General features: G+C 34.4%; 2 long non-coding RNA genes across 2 annotated transcripts; both read left to right on the top strand.

The window, feature by feature from the left end:
- The first annotated feature begins 16,038 nt into the window (after positions 1–16,038).
- LOC139524130 (uncharacterized) lies at positions 16,039–17,562 on the top strand. The gene is made up of 2 exons (XR_011664742.1): positions 16,039–16,340; positions 16,720–17,562. It is a non-coding gene; the product is annotated as an uncharacterized lncRNA (long non-coding RNA).
- A 1,067-nt stretch (positions 17,563–18,629) lies between these two features.
- Positions 18,630–20,154, top strand: LOC139524129 (uncharacterized). Its single transcript, XR_011664741.1, has 2 exons — positions 18,630–18,931; positions 19,311–20,154. It is a non-coding gene; the product is annotated as an uncharacterized lncRNA (long non-coding RNA).
- Positions 20,155–20,729: the final 575 nt, after the last annotated feature.

The following is a 20,729-nucleotide window of genomic DNA, read 5'->3' as shown; positions in this document are numbered from 1 at the left end:
TTTTTTTTTTTTCAAAATAGATTTGAGTTATGCCGCTTTGTCCGGCGAATATATAACTTACACTGACAAAAATGAAAACCACATAACTTTTCATTTGCGTAACCGCTACACCTATACCCACCTCAATATTTCTTAACACAACTTTTGAAGCTATTAGAATAGGGTACACACATTGATTAACATTGGGCGTTGCTTCTCTTTGCGAGCTGCGTTCGAAAACTCCAATTTTAAAGCAAACACATTTCCACATCGGATTTTAAAAATATAGTTGATTGCCTATACATACTCCTCTACTTGTCAAATTTTTTTTTCACGTTGTCGAAGAGAGAAAATTCTTCCTTTCTTTTAAATAAAATGTGGTTGTTTTTGTCGGCATTCCTTGTTACTACTTGTAAGTTTCGTATAGTCGTTCTAATTTGGTGTGTTAGTTTTGCTGTTGCATGTGGTATATGTTACTGAAATTGAACGAAAACGAGAGCAGCTAAGACAGTGTTGGAAATCGTCAACATTATGTTATTTACTATATCAAAATAAACAAACATATCAACAAAGAAAAACAAAAAGGCATATAGACAAAGCACATATAAGCAATACGAAAGACAAGAATACAAACATTTATCATTGCGAAATAACACAACGACGGGATGTATAAGTACCGAGCCACGTTCAATGGATATGAAAAGGGAAAAAAGACTAAACGGTAAAAGTAATAATTTACAAAGACAAGAAAACTATAACACTGTATTAAGATGGTAAACAACGTCAGTACCTAGCATTTATACTTCATGACCAATTTGTAAAGTTGATATGGAATAAGTATCAACAATGTCTTGGGTTCGCCAACTTTCTGCTTACACACACCTTAGGCGATATAGTTTTGACGTTGAATTCCAATATACTAATCATAGTTACATCAAATATGTTTTTGGGGCCTCGGAGGCCGAGTGGTCTAAGTACTGTGGGTGCACTCGACTCCAATCTTAATCTTGGTTGTCAGCTTCCCTTTCGAAGGTCGGTGGTTTCCTCTGGACACTCCGGCTTCCTCCACCAATAAAAAACTGGTGGCCACGAAATAGTCCAAATGTTGAGCTTAAAGTGGAATTTAAACACCAACAATCAATCAAACACCGTACGTTTAAGTTTAAACTAAGTTAGAAGGTATAAATCTGCTGAATCTATAGTGATCAAGAGTTGTGTCGCGTTGTAATCTATACGTGAAGTTTATAAGTGCTTATAGATCTCCATAAAATTGAGAATGGAAATGGGGAATGTGTCAAAGAGACAACAACCCGACCAAATAAAAAACAACAGCAGAGGGTCACCAACAGGTCTTCAATGTAGCGAGAAATTCCCGCACCCGGAGGCGTCCTTCAGCTGGCCCCAAAACAAATATATACTAGTCCAGTGATAATGAACGCCATACTATTTTCCAAATTGTACACAAGAAACTAAAATTAAAATAATACAAGACTAACAAAGGCCAGAGGCTCCTGACTTGGGACAGGCGCAAAAATGCGGCGGGGTTAAACATGTTTGTGAGATCTCAACCCTCCCCCTATACCTCTAACCAATGTAGTAAGGTAAACGCATAACAATACGCACATTAAAATTCAGTTCAAGAGAAATCCGAGTCTGATGTCAGAAGATGTAACCAAAGAAAATAAACAAAATGACAATAATACATAAATAACAACAGACTACTAGCAGTTAACTGACATGCCAGCTCCAGACTTCAATTAAACTGACTGAAAGATTATGATTTCATCATATGAACATCAGGCACAATCCTTCCTGTTAGGGGTTTAGTATCATACCATCATAACATATATGAGAAGAACATAACCCGTGTCATGCCAACAACTGTTTTTAGAATAAATGTGTTTAGTTCCGATGCAAAGACCTTATCAGTGACTCAATATTAACGCCAAAATATGCAATCTTTAATGACTTGACAACAGTATCGTAATTATATCCCTTCTTAATAAGTCTATTCAAAGGTTTTGTAAGTTTCTGAGGTGAATACTGACACCTTTGTGCTTTATAAAGAATATTACCATAAAAAAATTGGATGTGAAATACCTGAACGTATTAGAAGTCTGCATATTGAGCTATATTTACGAATGATGTCTTTATACCGATGATAAAATTTAGTAAATGTTTTGACTAGTTTGTGATATCGAAAACCCTGGTGTAATAATTTTTCAGTAATACATAAATTTCTCTCGTTAAAATCGAAAACATTGTTACATACACGAGCGAATCGTACAAGTTGAGATATCAGTCATTTCAAAATAAAGTACAAATTCGGAATCTGAACTTTTCCAAAAAAAAAGTTAAAATAAATGCAAATTAATTTAAAAAACCAATAGCATATTGATTTGTTAATATTTTTGTAAAATATGCAATCTCACCAACACCTGAGAAAATTTTATTTTAAAATTGTGTGTCAGCTTGTGTCAGATTTTGTCCATCCTGTTACTTTTTTTAACTGATAGCAAAAGTGATAATAGAAAAGAAAATATCCAATGAAAAGTATGGCTCACATTTGCATAGCAGTGTTCATTTGAAATCACATTTACAATTATCATTTATGTAGATTACCCAAAATAAATCTGCAGATAATCGGTACGTTCAGGAAAATCATCACATTTCTTATTTTTCAAACACTCTTAAAAAAATATTGTGGAGACAGTGGCATTGAAAATTTACTATTATGTCCCTTTTCAATTATACTAACTGGAAACTTAGTCAATAGATCAGTTATGTTGATTGTAAAAATTATTTTACACATTTTTTGGGGTAACAGGAACGAACAAAGGCAGTAACAGGGAGGACAAAGTGGTAACAGTAGAGACAAACAATAATTTGGGTCACGATAATCAATAACAAAAAACTGGATTTTGAATTTCATAGGGATACGAACGGGAGATATAAGTAGCTAAACATTATACACGAACCATTTATACGTGTATCAACCCTGTCCGGGTCAAACAAACAAAACAAAACAAAAACAAAAGAAAAATTGGTATTGGTGTTTTTTTTTTTTTTCGCTAAGTATGAAGTAAGATTTGGTTGCCGCAAGTCGTAAAAATCAGTACATAAGATGACATGCCTTTCTGTGAACTACCGCTTTTAAGACCAAGTTAAGCCTGTTGGTTCTTATTTATTTATCATATTCTCTTCCTGAATATGCCTTTAAGTGTCCACTGGAGGCTAACCAATCACCAGAACAACCACCCATCGTACCGTTTTAGAGAAGGTTGAAGATATAGGCGTAAAAAGCAAAACTAATTTCATATGTTTAAAAACATGAGGGCAATTTAAAGAACACAGCAATACAACTGAACGAAAATTCAAATTATTTTTTCTTATTGTCAATGATTCTGATATACATGTATCTAGTTTCTGACACATTTTAACACTGAAGGCTTGTCATTCTTGGATTTTTGGATCATCTCCATAAGTTCACGAAGAGGTTCTGACTTTATTTGGATTCGGAATGATAACCAATATTCTGGAAGTTGCAGCAGCGTCTCTCAATGATTTTGGCAAAGAAAAGTACGGAGGCGTCCAAAAAAAAGGGGGGGTATGTCATTATAAAAATTATAAAAATGAATAATACACACAGATTTGCCGCTGGTGTGCGTATTTATATTTGGAATGGCAAATATATCAATGACCTGCAACTTTAAAAAGGCAATAAATCAATGGGTAGAAATTCTTATATCAATTAATGGGTCGACCCATACGTACATGATGTGCACCTACTGTAGACTAAAATTGGTGTTCTAATATTTGTATCTCCTAATATCATCTCATTTAAGTATGATAGTGGTAGCTGTGAAATATCATATGTAACGGAAAAGGGATTTTCACATTGTTATTTTATGAATAGGGCAGATGAGTTCAAACCACAACCGGAGGTATAATATACCCACATTTATATGTTGCGGAACACCCCCCCCCCCCCTTTTTGGAATTAAAAGAAATTATTTTGTGTCATGAGTGTTGCTGTCGTCTCGCAAGGTTTATATCTCTATTTGCCTGTAACGAGAAAGTATCATGTCTCTAAGAAACCAGTGCAAAAGTTGGCAAAATATGATAATGATAGTTTTACAACCCAAGCAGAACAAAATAACACATCAAGGAACAAAATGAACCAAATTAGGTTCAGGTACTAAAGAAAACACTTAAGTACAAATCGCAAAGGGTAAAGCATTCAAAGAGTATTGAAAAGAAATAATGTGTATTCTATATGACACGCTTGAATAATAGCTGTACAGTAATATCGGCAACTGAATTCTAAATAATAGTTGCACAATTAATAATTTTGTCCATCCTGTTACCAGTCAAGGTAGCACTTGACTTGTTCTAGAAATACCTCAATACAAATGTACATCTTATGTATAATATACCGTACGGTAATAAATATGTGTAACAATTTATTTGCGATAATGTAAGAGGCATTTTGAGTTTTCTTACAAAGTATGTCTATCCTGTTACCATTTTTGTCCCTCCTGTTACCACTGTCTTTGTAACAGGAAGGACAGTAACAGGATGGAAAAATTAGTACATAACTTAAATTGGTTTTAAAATAGTCGCTCCCTAATAATTGATGTAGTGTTTTTATACTTCCGGCCCATGCCTAAGTTACGGTAACAAGCGTTTCATTAGTCTTATGCAATTAAAAATTATCTATCAACTGGTAACATTAAAGACATTATAAAAAGGTACGCATACATCAATACCTACCGATCTTTTGATTCTGATGACCAAAATCTTTCCACTTAAAAAAAATCACCATGTCGTTACGTCCTGTATCCACGCCTACGACGTCACCATAAAAAACTGCCGTTATTTGAGGGAGAAACTAGTTTTATTCCGTAAACAAATAAATAGTAACAGGAAGGACAAATATTGATGAACAGACATTCCAGTGACTGTGGAATAAAAGTTGTCATGATTTGAAACATGGAAAGTTATTTATTTTTAATTATGATGTTATAAATGAAGAAAAATCATTCTGTTTACCTTTAAATGCAGTTTTATGTACAGATAATTTGAATGCAAATGTTATTTATCAAAAATGAACGCATGGAAATTGGCGAATTTTCATACTTCAACGAATATAAAAAAAATATGAAACTTTTTGCACACTAATATTTGCATGTACTATCTTGCACAATATGTAAACTCTTCTGTTAAATTGAAAAAATATGTCAAACTTACAAATAAAACAGACAATAGACAATAACCGAAAAATGTACATTTTTTTGAAATGACTGATATATAAACACCGTAAGATGGTGACAAGGGAACGTCACCATCTAAAAACGGATAATTAACAATAGGAAATGAAAAATCATCCCTTTTATCATAAATTTTAGTATTCAGCTTTCCATTAGTGATATAGATATCAAGATCGAGAAAAGGGCAGTGGTCATTGTTAGTATTAGCTTTATTTAAAGTAAGTTCAACAGGATAAATTTCATTAATATACATACTGAAGTCGTCATTATTGAGAGCCAAAATATCATCCAAATATCTAAAAGTATTATTAAATTTGTTTATCAGATGTTGTTTCGATGGGTCTTTGCTTATTTTTGTCATAAATTGTAACTCATAACATGCATTGATGTTTAAAATTATGTTCGAATGTCACACTGCTTTGTAATGAAAACAAAAATGGTAATGATACCTGAAAATGGAGTCTCGATGAAACCAGAAGCATATAGAAGACACTCAAATAAAGGAAAGTAGCCGACTGGTATTAACAAATGAGTCTGATCACAGACTACCACAAAATAAATCCTGCAAAAGGTTGTTTATATGTAGAGAATTAAAAAAAAAACAGAACCTAAATTATTGTTTATGATAGCCTTTTAAAAATATCATCATAGATGCATGTAAATATGTACCAGGCTTATAATTGTGAACACCATGCGCGCCTTTTGTTCACATTCGCCTTGCCAGTGGCGCTTGGCTCAAAAGAGATAAAAGGCAAAATACAGAACTTCAAAGCTGAACAGCAATATTGACAAACTAAATTGCCAAAATACAACTAATTCATAATTGTCACCCTCTACCAATGACAAATCGTGTTATGACATGACATTACAATACATGTACATGTCAAAACGCCATTGAAGATGCGTGATCATGATGTAAATGCGAACTTTTTAATATGAACATTATACAACAAAACAGTCGCTTGTTTTGCTTCTTTCAGAACAATCAAACTAACTTACACAATATCAGCTGTATTTGTACTCGGCTCGAAACAGGTGCAGTAGCTCGCTAAAAGCTCGCATACACATTGTTTCATAGCCTCGTACAAATACAGCTGATATTTAAAGACACTAAACAGTTATTGTCTATACAATCACAAAAACACAGTGTGGTCTTGGAATATAGATTTTAGATACTGACGTTTTTAATCATCTTAACAACGTGTTATAGTATTCTTTCATTTGCGTCTCTGTGAATTATTACTTATGCTGTTTAGTCTATTTTTGGCTATATCCAGTTGACGTGGCTCGGTACTTATGCATCCTGTCATTATGTTTTTGCGCTATGGTAATAATTTTTTGTACTATTGTACTTCGTTTTTGCTAATGCGCTTTGTCGATATTCCTTTTCGTTTATCTCTGAAGACATAATTGCCTAATTTTTTTTTAGTGATTAAGGTGATAACACAATGTTGACTGCTTTACTCCTATTTTTGACATTTTTACCTACTAGTATAATGTCTGTTTGTTTTCACACATCGTTGTAAATGTTATGGAATTTTTAGCGACTTTCATACAAGTGAGAGGTTTAGCTAGCTATAAAACCTGGTTTTATCCACAATTTTCTACATAAGAAAACGCCTGTTCCAAGTCGGGAATATGACAGTTGTTATCCAGTCGTTTGATGTGTTAGAGCTTTTAACTAGTATGCCATTTACTGAAGGACTTGCCAGTTAGAATTTTCCTCAGAGTTCGGTAGTTTTTGTAATTTTACTTTTCACTGTCATTACGTACCAGATCGACATACATAACAAAAACATCTGCTTTACTCTTAGACTTGAGTAATTTATTTTACAAATTCCAATTAATTATTAAAAGCTGCAAAAATTAATACCAACATAGTAATTATAATATTAAAATAGTCTAATCTACTTGAATTGTATATCAAAAATACATAACGACCAATCAAAATGAATCTTTTCCCAACTTACACACACTTTTAATACCATAAAGGCACCAATTATATTTCTAATTTTTCTTCACTATTTTGTAATGGATACTTGTACCACCAGTCAGAAAACTCATACAGTTTTTTTCAAAATAGATTTGAGTTATGCCGCTTTGTCTGGCGAATATATAACTTACACTGACAAAAATGAAAACCACATAACTTTTCATTTGCGTAACCGCTACACCTATACCCACCTCAATATTTCTTAACACAACTTTTGAAGCTATTAGAATAGGGTACACACATTGATTAACATTGGGCGTTGCTTTTCTTTGCGAGCTGCGTTCGAAAACTCCAATTTTAAAGCAAACACATTTCCACATCGGTTTTTAAAAATATAGTTGATTGCCTATACATACTCTTCTACTTGTCAATTTTTTTTTCACGTTGTCGAAGAGAGAAAATTCTTCCTTTCATTTAAATAAAATGTGGTTGTTTTTGTCGGCATTCATTGTTACTACTTGTTAGATTCGTATAGTCGTACTAATTTGGTGTGTTAGTTTTGCTGTTGCATGTGGTATATATTACTAAAATTGAACGAAAACGAGAGCAGCTAAGACAGTGTTGGAAATCGTCAACATTATGTTATTTACTATATTAAAATAAACAAACATATCAACAAAGAAAAACAAAAAGGCATATAGACAAAGCACATATAAGCAATACGAAAGACAAGAATACAAACATCATTGCGAAATCACACAACGACGGGATGTATAAGTACCGAGCCACGTTCAATGGATATGAAAAGTGAAAAAAAGACTAAACGGTAAAAGTAATAATTTACAAAAACAAGAAAACTATAACACTGTATTAAGATGGTAAACAACGTCAGTACCTAGCATTTATACTTCATGACCAATTTGTAAAGTTGATACGGAATAAGTATCAACAATGTCTTGGGTTCGCCAACTTTCTGCTTACACACACCTTAGGCGATATAGTTTTGACGTTGAATTCCAATATACTAATCATAGTTACATCAAATATGTTTTTGGGGCCTCGGAGGCCGAGTGGTCTAAGTACTGTGGGTGCACTCGACTCCAATCTTAATCTTGGTTGTCAGCTTCCCTTTCGAAGGTCGGTGGTTTCCTCTGGACACTCCGGCTTCCTCCACCAATAAAAACTGGTGGCCACGAAATAGTCCAAATGTTGAGCTTAAAGTGGAATTTAAACACCAACAATCAATCAAACACCGTACGTTTAACTTTAAACTAAGTTAGAAGGTATAAATCTGCTGAATCTATAGTGAGCAAGAGTTGTGTCGCGTTGTAAACTATACGTGAAGTTTATAAGTGCTTATACATGAGGGGGAGGACAGGGGGGTACCCTTCTCCCTTCTCCCACCCCTCTTCTCCTTTCTCCTACCCCCGTTCTCCTTTCTCCCATTAGAATAAAACATCTCCTTTTGAGATATTTTTTCTTGAAATTATTAGATCATTTTTTAAAAGGAAAGATATTTTATTTTTTATCCTTCCTCCAACTTTTTCTCCTTTCTCCCAGCCTTCCTCTCCTTTCTCCTACCCCCTTTCTCCTTTCTCCCACCCCCTTTCTCCTTTCTCCTACCCCCTTTCTCCCTGTCTCCCTTACCCCTGTCCTCCCCCTCATACATCTCCATGCATTGATTTTTAAAACTATATTCGAATGTCACACTGCTTTGTAATGAAAACAAAAATGGTAATGATACCTCAAAATGGAGTCTCGATGAAAACAGGATTAGACAGAAGACACTCAAATAAAGGAAAGTAGCCGACTGGTATTAATAAATGAGTCTGATGACAGACTACCACAAAATAAATCCTGCAGAAGGTTGTTTATATGTCTCGAATTAAAAAAAATCGAGAACCTAAATTATTGTTTATGATAGCCTTTACAAAATATCATCATAGATGCATGTATACAGTCATGTACCAGGCTTATAATTGTGAACACCATGCGCGCCTTTTGTTCACATTCGCCTCGCCAGTGGCGCTTGACTCAAAAGAGATAAAAGGCAAAATACAGAACTTCAAAGCTGAACAGCAATATTGACAAACTAAATTGCCAAAATACAACTAATTCATAATTGTCACCCTCTACCAATGACAAATCGTGTTATGACATGACATTACAATACATGTACATGTCAAAACGCCATTGAAGATGCGTGATCATGATGTAAATGCGAACTTTTTAATATGAACATTATAAAATAAAACAGTCGCTTGTTTTGCTTCTTTCAGAACAATCACACTAAGCACATACTCAAAACAACTGCCAGTGTGATTAAATTTACACAATATAACAATGCACATAATACATGTATGACATTGTTAAGGTCGTTAAAATAACGAAATTAAGTGTATATCTATTAATAGAAAACGTCTTTTTCACAATCAAAATTAAAACGGTTCAATGTCTTGGAATTATAAAAATAATTTCTACATCTTCTTCTTCTACTCCCTCTTCTTCCTGGTAAGGAACCGGAATCAAAACTGAATGTTATTGGTTCCTCATTTCTTTTAGAACTTTGGTTGAAATGGTAATAGATATATATATATATCGAAAATTAAGGTGAACAGACAGTGATATCAGCTTCACAGCTGCCCCTACAAACATATTTGCCAGGTGACAAATACAACCCATGCCCATTACGAGTGACTGTCTTTCTCTAATACGCGATATAACTGAGTTGTGTTTGCCTTTCATTACGCTGCAATTGTCCGACATGGAACCAAAGACCTAACACAACAGACTCAGTCTTTGTTTCGTGAGTGTCTGGTCTAGTGCAGTAAATATTTACAATAGGCATGTACAAGTATGTAGTAAGAGGCATGTGCAATTCATACCCGTAGCCAGGGGGGGGGGGGGGACAAATAAGCAAATAAGTCAATGTTCTGTTCGAATTGTGACTGTTAAAGTCGAGTTTGTGAGTCCAACGAACCCCCTCCCCCCCTTTTTTTTTTTAGCTCACCTGACCGAAAGGCCAAGTGAGATTTTCTCATCACTTGGCGTCCGTCGTCGTCCTGCGTTAACTTTTACAAAAATATTCTCCTCTGAAACTACTGGGCCAAATTTAACCAAACTTGGCCACAATCATCATTGGGGTATCTAGTTTAAAAAATGTGTCCGGTGACCCGGCCAACTAACCAAGATGGCCGCCATGGCTAAAAATAGGACATAGGGGTAAAATGCAGTTTTTGGCTTATAACTCAAAAACCAAAGCATTTAGAGCAAATCTGACAGGGGTATTATTGTTCATCAGGTCAAGATCTATCTGCCCTGAAATTTTCAGACGAATCGGACATTTCGTTGTTGGGTTGCTGCCCCTGAAATGGTAATTTTAAGGAAATTTTGCTGTTTGTGGTTATTATCTTGAATATTATTATAGATAGAGATAAAGTGTAAACAGCAAATATGTTCAGCATAGTAAGATCTACAAATAAGTTTACATGACCAAAATAGTTAGTTGACCACTTTAGGAGTTATTGCCCTTTATAGTCAATTTTTAACCATTTTTCGTAAATCTTAGTAATCTTTTAGAAAAATCTTCTCCTCTGAAACTACTAGGCCAAATTTAACCAAACTTGGCCATAATCATCATTGGGGTATCTAGTTTAATAAATGTGTCTGGTGCCCCGCCCAACCAACCAAGATGGCCGCCATGGCTAATAAAGGGCTGCGCTTTAGCGCATGATACGCCCGTTGCTCTTTTAACTAAAAATTCATAACACGGAAATGTAAAATCTGAAATTTATAAAAGTTGAAAGGGAGCTTACATCAATAGATATAAACAATTCACCAAAGTTTCATGGACATTGGTGAAAGCCTTTTTGAGTTATTGTCCGAAGTGTTAAAAATCCCCCTTTTTTATAAATAAAGCCCCATAAATCCAAAACTTAAAATCTGAAATTAATAAAAATTGAAAGGGAGCTTACATCAATAGATATAAACAATTCACCAAAGTTTCATGGACATTGGTGAAAGCCTTTTTGAGTTATTGTCCGAAGTGTTGAAAATCCCCCCTTTTTATGAATAAAGCCCCATAAATCCAAAACTTAAAATCTGAAATTAAAAAAAAACGAAAGGGAGCTTACGTCAATAGATATAAACAATTCACCAAAGTTTCTTGGAAATTGGTGAAAGTGTTTTTGAGTTATTGTCCGAAGTGTGGACGACGGACGGACAGACAGACGGACGAACGGACGGACGGACAACGGTATACCATAATACGTCCCGTCCCGGGCGTATAAAATAGAACATAGGGGTAAAATGCAGTTTTTGGCTTATAACTCAAAAACCAAAGCAGTTAGAGCAAATCTGACAGGGGTAATATTGTTCATCAGGTCAAGATCTATCTGCCCTGAAATTTTCAGATGAATCAGACATTCCGTTGTTGGGTTGCTGCCCCTGAAATGGTAATTTTAAGGAAATTTTGCTGTTTTTGGTTATTATCTTGAATATTATTATAGATAGAGATAAACTGTAAACAGCAATAATGTTCAGCAAAGTAAGATCTACAAATAAGTCAAATGACCAAAATGGTCAGTTGACCACTTTAGGAGTTATTGCCCTTTATAGTCAATTTTTAACCATTTTTCGTAAATCTTAGTAATCTTTAAGAAAAATCTTCTCCTCTGAAACTACTGGGCCAAATTTAACCAAACTTAGCCATAATCATCATTGGGGTATCTAGTTAAAAAAAATGTGTCCGGTAACTCGGCCAACAAACCAAGATGGCCGCCATGGCTAAAAATAGAACATGGGGGTAAACTGCAGTTTTTGGCTTATAACTCAAAAACCAAAGCATTAAGAGCAAATCTGACAGGAAGTAAAATTGTTGATCAGGTCACGATCTATCCGCCCTGGAATTTTCAGATGAATCGGATAATCGGTTGTTAGGTTGCTGCCCCTGAATTGGTAATTTTGAGGAAATTTTGCTGTTTTTTTGTTATCTTGAATATTATTATAGATAGAGATAAACTGTAAACAGCAATAATGTACAGCAAAGTAAGAACTACAAATAAGTCACTATGACCAAAATAGTCAATCGACCCCCTAAGGAGTTATTGCCCTTCATAGTCAATTTTTAACAATTTTCTTAAAATTTGAAGATTTTCAATAACATTTTCCACAGAAAGTACTGTTATAGATAGAGATAATTGTAAGCAGCAAGAATGTTTAGTAAAGTAAGATCTACAAACACATCACCATCACCAAAACACAATTTTGTCATGAATCCATCTGTCCATTGTTTAATATTCACATAGACCAAGGTGAGTGACACAGGCTCTTTAGAGCCTCTAGTTGGAAATTCCTACATTTTTGAATGCTATTCAAAAGACTTGGGTTTGACTGCCTTCTTTACGATTTGAGTAGTTTTTTTTTGTTCTTCCACATGAAAAACCTGTAGCAATTTCCCTGTCAGTTTTGAGTAAACATCACTTATACAAAGTTTGTAAAGTGATCTGCAATTGCAAATAGAAGATTGTGTTCAAATTATGCAAAAGGTATCTGACACTTGATGATTATCTCATTCAAAATGTTAATTATTTGAACATGTCAGGAAGGCAGAAACTGATTTTGACTGATACAATTTTCAAGTGTGTTATGTCGGACTATGTCACTTTTTGCAGATGATCCAATATAAATACGGGAATTACATATATAGGGTGATAAAGCATTGTTCGGCCCTCGATCACTTTCTTTGACCCATGTGGACTCGGAATTCAATTTTTCCTTTAGTAGAGAATATTTCCAACGATTTTAGGGTTTGCAAATATAATGATTTATTACTATTGTCATGATATTGATCAATATGATTAGTGTCAACACAGAAGTGCTGACTACTGGACGACTCGATGATCTGGATAATTGTGTTTCTTACGATAACACGTTTATAAATGATCACAATTAAGGACAAGAGATAAAAACAAGTTGAAGAATTAGATACATGTAGTGTATAAAACGAGGAAATACACAAAGATTAAAGGTCACATTGCATATTAGATTAAAAAAGATTATCTTTGTTTATTGCTGCAAGATAGAATGTTTCTTTTCTTCAATTTTATCATACTTCCGCACACAGGGGCGGATCCAGCCATTTTAAAAAGGGGCGTGTCCCCAACCCAGAGTAAAAGGGGGGGGGTTCCAACTATATGCTCCCATTCAAATGCATTGATCGGCCAAAAAAAGGGGGGTTCCAATCCCTGGACCCCCCCCCCCCAAATCCGCCACTGGCACACTATCAAGGTAAATACGTAAAACCGATATTGGTATGCATGAGGTTTTACATAATAGAGAAAAACAGGCCAAATTATACAGAATACAGAATATAAATTGAGGTTTGTAAAGAATTGTAAAGAATAGTGAGTAATGGATAAATTTAGACTTTTGATAGTTTCGATAAATGTTTTACATTGTTATAAATCAAATACGAGAATTTGAGTCAAATCAGTGACCATGAATTTGACAGCTAGTGCCCCTTTAAATTCTGCAAATTCAAATAAAGGCTGTTTGGTTTATACAAGTTATCTCTCGTTTTATTTTATTTTTTTCATAGTTAATACGTGTACATCACTATAGATACAGCCTGAAATTAAAACTAAGAACTTCTATGCAGGAAATTATCCTGGTCGTCCTTCCATACATTGTTAGTTACCCATGTAATAATACATAATATTGATAAAATAAAAATATGAAAAGGAAACAAACTATCAAACATGTCCTGTTTGAAATGTGTTTTTATTTACATTATACATAAAAAAAATATTGATTTTGACTGGGAAGTTAACAATGTTGCTTTGTGTTATAAACAATTTGTGTTAGATTACAAAACAGCTTCTCTGTTTGCCCAATATCCAATGTTGCTGCAATGAATTCAACGGTTAGAATATCACAGTGAATATTCAATAGATATTTTAGACCAATATTTACTAAGTCAAGATTCTCAATAAAACAAAATTAAATATTTATGTTATTCTTGCAGACAAAAAAGTTTTAAAAGTAAATACAAGAAAGGGTAATATATAATTATACCTACAAAAAGAGAATTATGGGAATTACCAAACTAGTCATGACAAGGTAAAACGGCGGTTCAATATTTTTGAAAAGGCACACATTCTTCCGAAGAGTATTACGGAGAGTTTGTATTACTGCCAAACAGACAAAAATTCATTCGAAACCAAATGAAGTAAAAATAAGCAGTTATAATATTGAAGCAGTTACATGTATAGCTGTCAAAATGGCATTCTATATACATGTAAAAGATAAACTTTAAATGTCACATAATCGAACCTTAAGGTTTTTCAGTACTTATTAAAAACTACAAGTATTTATATAAATATAACTATTGAGATCCTTTTGACCTTGGAAAATTTTTCAGTGATCTAGTGTAATGGTGGTCACTTTGTTTACTTGTTTATTCTATTTATTTGGGGAAATTGGTTAACTTTAGTATGACTTATAGTTCCGTAACTCTTTCTTCCGAGACCGGCCATGAAATTATCCTTGTCGGGACTTCCTGTTCTGGCACGTGCCCGGCCGGGCTCGTTGTCCATAGGAACTATAAGTATGACGTCACTCACCGGGTTCTGGGCAGTCTACACTAAGGATTTGAAATGAGCAGACGCTCATACTTTGGCTTGCGATGGAACCTTTATTTATACAAGTAGACTAGCCACCACCGTATATTTATTCATGTAAACTTATGTTCAACCATTTATATGTCTTTAAAATAAACATCTTGTTTATATTTACGTAGTTTTACGTACTTTGTCCGATATCCCAGAACTTGGGTAGACAACGGGAAAACGAAGCCAGTGGAAACTTCCACTCCCGTTACATTGGGGGCTCGTCCGAGGGATATTAGAGGACAATAACTTAAACAAACATTGTGTTTGTACATTATTTCGGCGATATGGTTGGAATAAAAGGGATTTTTGTATCCCTAGGAGTCAAAATCGAACAGTTTATTGTTCGCGTAGGCCTACTTATCATTTCCGCTGTGTGTGCCGGTCAGACAATGACCAGTACTGCATTGCATATTATTTTGTACAATAAAGTAATAAAAAGTGACTTACCTTCAGAAATTGTAATTAGAAATCCAGATTTTAAATTACATATTGGAGCACAAGGTGAACATTTTGTTCACGTTCCAGAGGAAATATGCTGTTTTTGCATACAAGGAAAACAAACACAACATTTTTGTGTACACCACCACAACAAAATTAAATATTTAACTGCATTTTATACAGATTTTATAAAGCTTATTGTGGCTTTTCAATTTTCAGGAAGTCGGCGATTGTTTACGCCATGTTTACAATATGACGTCATATTTTCGACGTCAAAGCACCTGCCATCTAAGGAATGTTTGTATGGAGGTACCAATGGGGAATACTCAGTGTCGTTCTAACCATGAAAAAGTTGTTTGTTAGTTCTGTTTATTGGTTCGTATTCATATTTATTGTCAAATGGATTTGGAAAATCTGATTACATTGTATACTTCAAATTGTTTTGGATTAAAAAGTACATTTTGTACTTGCATTTCTGTCATGCAGTATTGTCTGCATATCTATGTCTTGTCAGTGTGGATGTAATAAGAATTGTTTACCTTTCTTGCATGGAAAGGAGGGAATTAACAATACTAAAACTTAAAAGTGGTACCGTAAGTCATAGGCTATATGGTGCAGTCATGGATTATACTGGAAATTTGTCCGGTTTATTTTAATATTGTAAAAAGGATTAAAAGTACAGTATTGTACTCAATAATATTTATAATATATTATCATCTTGATATTTATTTTAACGTTGGTCTTTGGAAATAAATTGAATTATTTCAGTTTGGTGGAATTGTTACGTAGAGGAAATTAATACTGAATCTTTTCAGTTGCTAAGCAATGTGGCTTTAGTAAATGTAGAAATTGTGGATATAGCGAGGATTTGGATTAAAATGACATTTTTGTCATACAGCTGGAATAGGGTTGTCGTGTACGAGTTGTGACTAGAATAAAGATAATAGAAGAACGTACGCTCAATATCTTAGCTGTTGTTGGAAGCTGCTTTCGGTGGTGTATACAGAGGCAATTTTGGAAATACCTTAGGTGCTAGATGCGCGAGAATAGGTATATATTTTGCGTATACATTTTTATTGTAAACCTTAATTGGTTCACCATGGGTATGTTGTCCACATGGCTAAGAATATTGTTTGGGGATTACTGGAATACAAGGAATGATTTATTATTACAGTCCAATTGTTTTATATGACTTTCTAATTTTTGAATATATTTGATAAACAAACAATCAGTTTGTATGGATTTCAGTATAGAAATGTGTGTTTTATATGGTTAAAATAATACCATGGGCTATATGCTTTCGGTGACCTATAAAATTACATATTGGGGCACCCGATCAAGTGGTGCAGTGCTCGTGTATGATAGACTTTTAAAGACTCTTGGTGAGTCAGGTTTTTACAAGAAGAATGTGCTTCTTAATTTATTCCAGTGTCTGACAGAATATGGCAGATTAAACTGAAATTGTTTCAGTGTGTGGATAGCTGGCCACAATGAGGGAACATATTGGATTTTATATTGGCTTTTTTTGCCGATAAGTTTAACGTAACTTAACCACATGGAATTAAATGTTGGGAAACACTTACTTGGACTACTTTACAAATTTGGAAACTCTTCTAGACGAATTTTACCTTATTTACCTACCTGGAACCTTGGACAAGATGTGTGCCTGGATGCTCCGCTCGAACTTTATAATGGGATTCCTTACTCCGTGATGATGTCTCGTGATGTAGTTGTGACTTTTGAACATTTAGTGAATGACCTAATATCTTGAACTATTTTTAATTATATGACATTAACAGTAAATTAATTGTTGTTGATAATTATATGTGTCTGTATTCTAAATTTTGGTAAGTATATCTCACCGATCTTTGGACTAATGTGTGGGCACATTATGTCTTAAGAGAGGGGGAGTGTAATGGTGGTCACTTTGTTTACTTGTTTATTCTATTTATTTGGGGAAATTGGTTAACTTTAGTATGACTTATAGTTCCGTAACTCTTTCTTCCGAGACCGGCCATGAAATTATCCTTGTCGGGACTTCCTGTTCTGGCACGTGCCCGGCCGGGCTCGTTGTCCATAGGAACTATAAGTATGACGTCACTCACCGGGTTCTGGGCAGTCTACACTAAGGATTTGAAATGAGCAGACGCTCATACTTTGGCTTGCGATGGAACCTTTATTTATACAAGTAGACTAGCCACCACCGTATATTTATTCATGTAAACTTATGTTCAACCATTTATATGTCTTTAAAATAAACATCTTGTTTATATTTACGTAGTTTTACGTACTTTGTCCGATATCCCAGAACTTGGGTAGACAACGGGAAAACGAAGCCAGTGGAAACTTCCACTCCCGTTACATTGGGGGCTCGTCCGAGGGATATTAGAGGACAATAACTTAAACAAACATTGTGTTTGTACATTATTTCGGCGATATGGTTGGAATAAAAGGGATTTTTGTATCCCTAGGAGTCAAAATCGAACAGTTTATTGTTCGCGTAGGCCTACTTATCATTTCCGCTGTGTGTGCCGGTCAGACAATGACCAGTACTGCATTGCATATTATTTTGTACAATAAAGTAATAAAAAGTGACTTACCTTCAGAAATTGTAATTAGAAATCCAGATTTTAAATTACATATTGGAGCACAAGGTGAACATTTTGTTCACGTTCCAGAGGAAATATGCTGTTTTTGCATACAAGGAAAACAAACACAACATTTTTGTGTACACCACCACAACAAAATTAAATATTTAACTGCATTTTATACAGATTTTATAAAGCTTATTGTGGCTTTTCAATTTTCAGGAAGTCGGCGATTGTTTACGCCATGTTTACAATATGACGTCATATTTTCGACGTCAAAGCACCTGCCATCTAAGGAATGTTTGTATGGAGGTACCAATGGGGAATACTCATTGTCGTTCTAACCATGAAAAAGTTGTTTGTTAGTTCTGTTTATTGGTTCGTATTCATATTTATTGTCAAATGGATTTGGAAAATCTGATTACATTGTATACTTCAAATTGTTTTGGATTAAAAAGTACATTTTGTACTTGCATTTCTGTCATGCAGTATTGTCTGCATATCTATGTCTTGTCAGTGTGGATGTAATAAGAATTGTTTACCTTTCTTGCATGGAAAGGAGGGAATTAACAATACTAAAACTTAAAAGTGGTACCGTAAGTCATAGGCTATATGGTGCAGTCATGGATTATACTGGAAATTTGTCCGGTTTATTTTAATATTGTAAAAAGGATTAAAAGTACAGTATTGTACTCAATAATATTTATAATATATTATCATCTTGATATTTATTTTAACGTTGGTCTTTGGAAATAAATTGAATTATTTCAGTTTGGTGGAATTGTTACGTAGAGGAAATTAATACTGAATCTTTTCAGTTGCTAAGCAATGTGGCTTTAGTAAATGTAGAAATTGTGGATATAGCGAGGATTTGGATTAAAATGACATTTTTGTCATACAGCTGGAATAGGGTTGTCGTGTACGAGTTGTGACTAGAATAAAGATAATAGAAGAACGTACGCTCAATATCTTAGCTGTTGTTGGAAGCTGCTTTCGGTGGTGTATACAGAGGCAATTTTGGAAATACCTTAGGTGCTAGATGCGCGAGAATAGGTATATATTTTGCGTATACATTTTTATTGTAAACCTTAATTGGTTCACCATGGGTATGTTGTCCACATGGCTAAGAATATTGTTTGGGGATTACTGGAATACAAGGAATGATTTATTATTACAGTCCAATTGTTTTATATGACTTTCTAATTTTTGAATATATTTGATAAACAAACAATCAGTTTGTATGGATTTCAGTATAGAAATGTGTGTTTTATATGGTTAAAATAATACCATGGGCTATATGCTTTCGGTGACCTATAAAATTACATATTGGGGCACCCGATCAAGTGGTGCAGTGCTCGTGTATGATAGACTTTTAAAGACTCTTGGTGAGTCAGGTTTTTACAAGAAGAATGTGCTTCTTAATTTATTCCAGTGTCTGACAGAATATGGCAGATTAAACTGAAATTGTTTCAGTGTGTGGATAGCTGGCCACAATGAGGGAACATATTGGATTTTATATTGGCTTTTTTTTGCCGATAAGTTTAACGTAACTTAACCACATGGAATTAAATGTTGGGAAACACTTACTTGGACTACTTTACAAATTTGGAAACTCTTCTAGACGAATTTTACCTTATTTACCTACCTGGAACCTTGGACAAGATGTGTGCCTGGATGCTCCGCTCGAACTTTATAATGGGATTCCTTACTCCGTGATGATGTCTCGTGATGTAGTTGTGACTTTTGAACATTTAGTGAATGACCTAATATCTTGAACTATTTTTAATTATATGACATAAACAGTAAATTAATTGTTGTTGATAATTATATGTGTCTGTATTCTAAATTTTGGTAAGTATATCTCACCGATCTTTGGACTAATGTGTGGGCACATTATGTCTTAAGAGAGGGGGAGTGTAATGGTGGTCACTTTGTTTACTTGTTTATTCTATTTATTTGGGGAAATTGGTTAACTTTAGTATGACTTATAGTTCCGTAACTCTTTCTTCCGAGACCGGCCATGAAATTATCCTTGTCGGGACTTCCTGTTCTGGCACGTGCCCGGCCGGGCTCGTTGTCCATAGGAACTATAAGTATGACGTCACTCACCGGGTTCTGGGCAGTCTACACTAAGGATTTGAAATGAGCAGACGCTCATACTTTGGCTTGCGATGGAACCTTTATTTATACAAGTAGACTAGCCACCACCGTATATTTATTCATGTAAACTTATGTTCAACCATTTATATGTCTTTAAAATAAACATCTTGTTTATATTTACGTAGTTTTACGTACTTTGTCCGATATCCCAGAACTTGGGTAGACAACGGGAAAACGAAGCCAGTGGAAACTTCCACTCCCGTTACACTAGTGACCAACAAACAAGAGGCTCTAAAGAGCCTGTGTCGCTCACCTTGGTCTATGTGAATATTAAACAAAGGAAGCGGATGGATTCATGACAAAATTGTGTTTTGGTGATGGTGATGTGTTTGTTCATCTTACTTTACTAAACAGTCTTGCTGCTTACAATTAACTCTATCTATAATGAACTTGGTCCAGTAGTTTCAGTGGAAAATGTTAATAAAAATTTACAATTTTATGAAAATTGTTAAAAATTGACTATAAAGGATAATAACTCCTTAGGGGGTCAATTGACCATTTCGGTCATGTTGACTTATTTGTAAATCTTACTTTGCTGAACATTATTGCTGTTTGCAGTTTATCTCTATCTATAATAATGTTCAAGATAATAACCAAAAACAGCAAAATTTCCTTAAAATTGCCGATTCAGGGGCAGCAACCCAACAACGGGTTGTCTGATTCATCTGAAAAATTCAAGGCAGAGAGATGT

The sequence above is a fragment of the Mytilus edulis genome, chromosome 5 (assembly GCF_963676685.1).
Source record: "Mytilus edulis chromosome 5, xbMytEdul2.2, whole genome shotgun sequence".
In the NCBI taxonomy this organism is placed as follows: domain Eukaryota; kingdom Metazoa; phylum Mollusca; class Bivalvia; order Mytilida; family Mytilidae; genus Mytilus; species Mytilus edulis.
The sequence above is the reverse complement of the archived record's forward strand: the minus strand, read 5'-3'. Positions and strand labels throughout refer to the sequence as shown.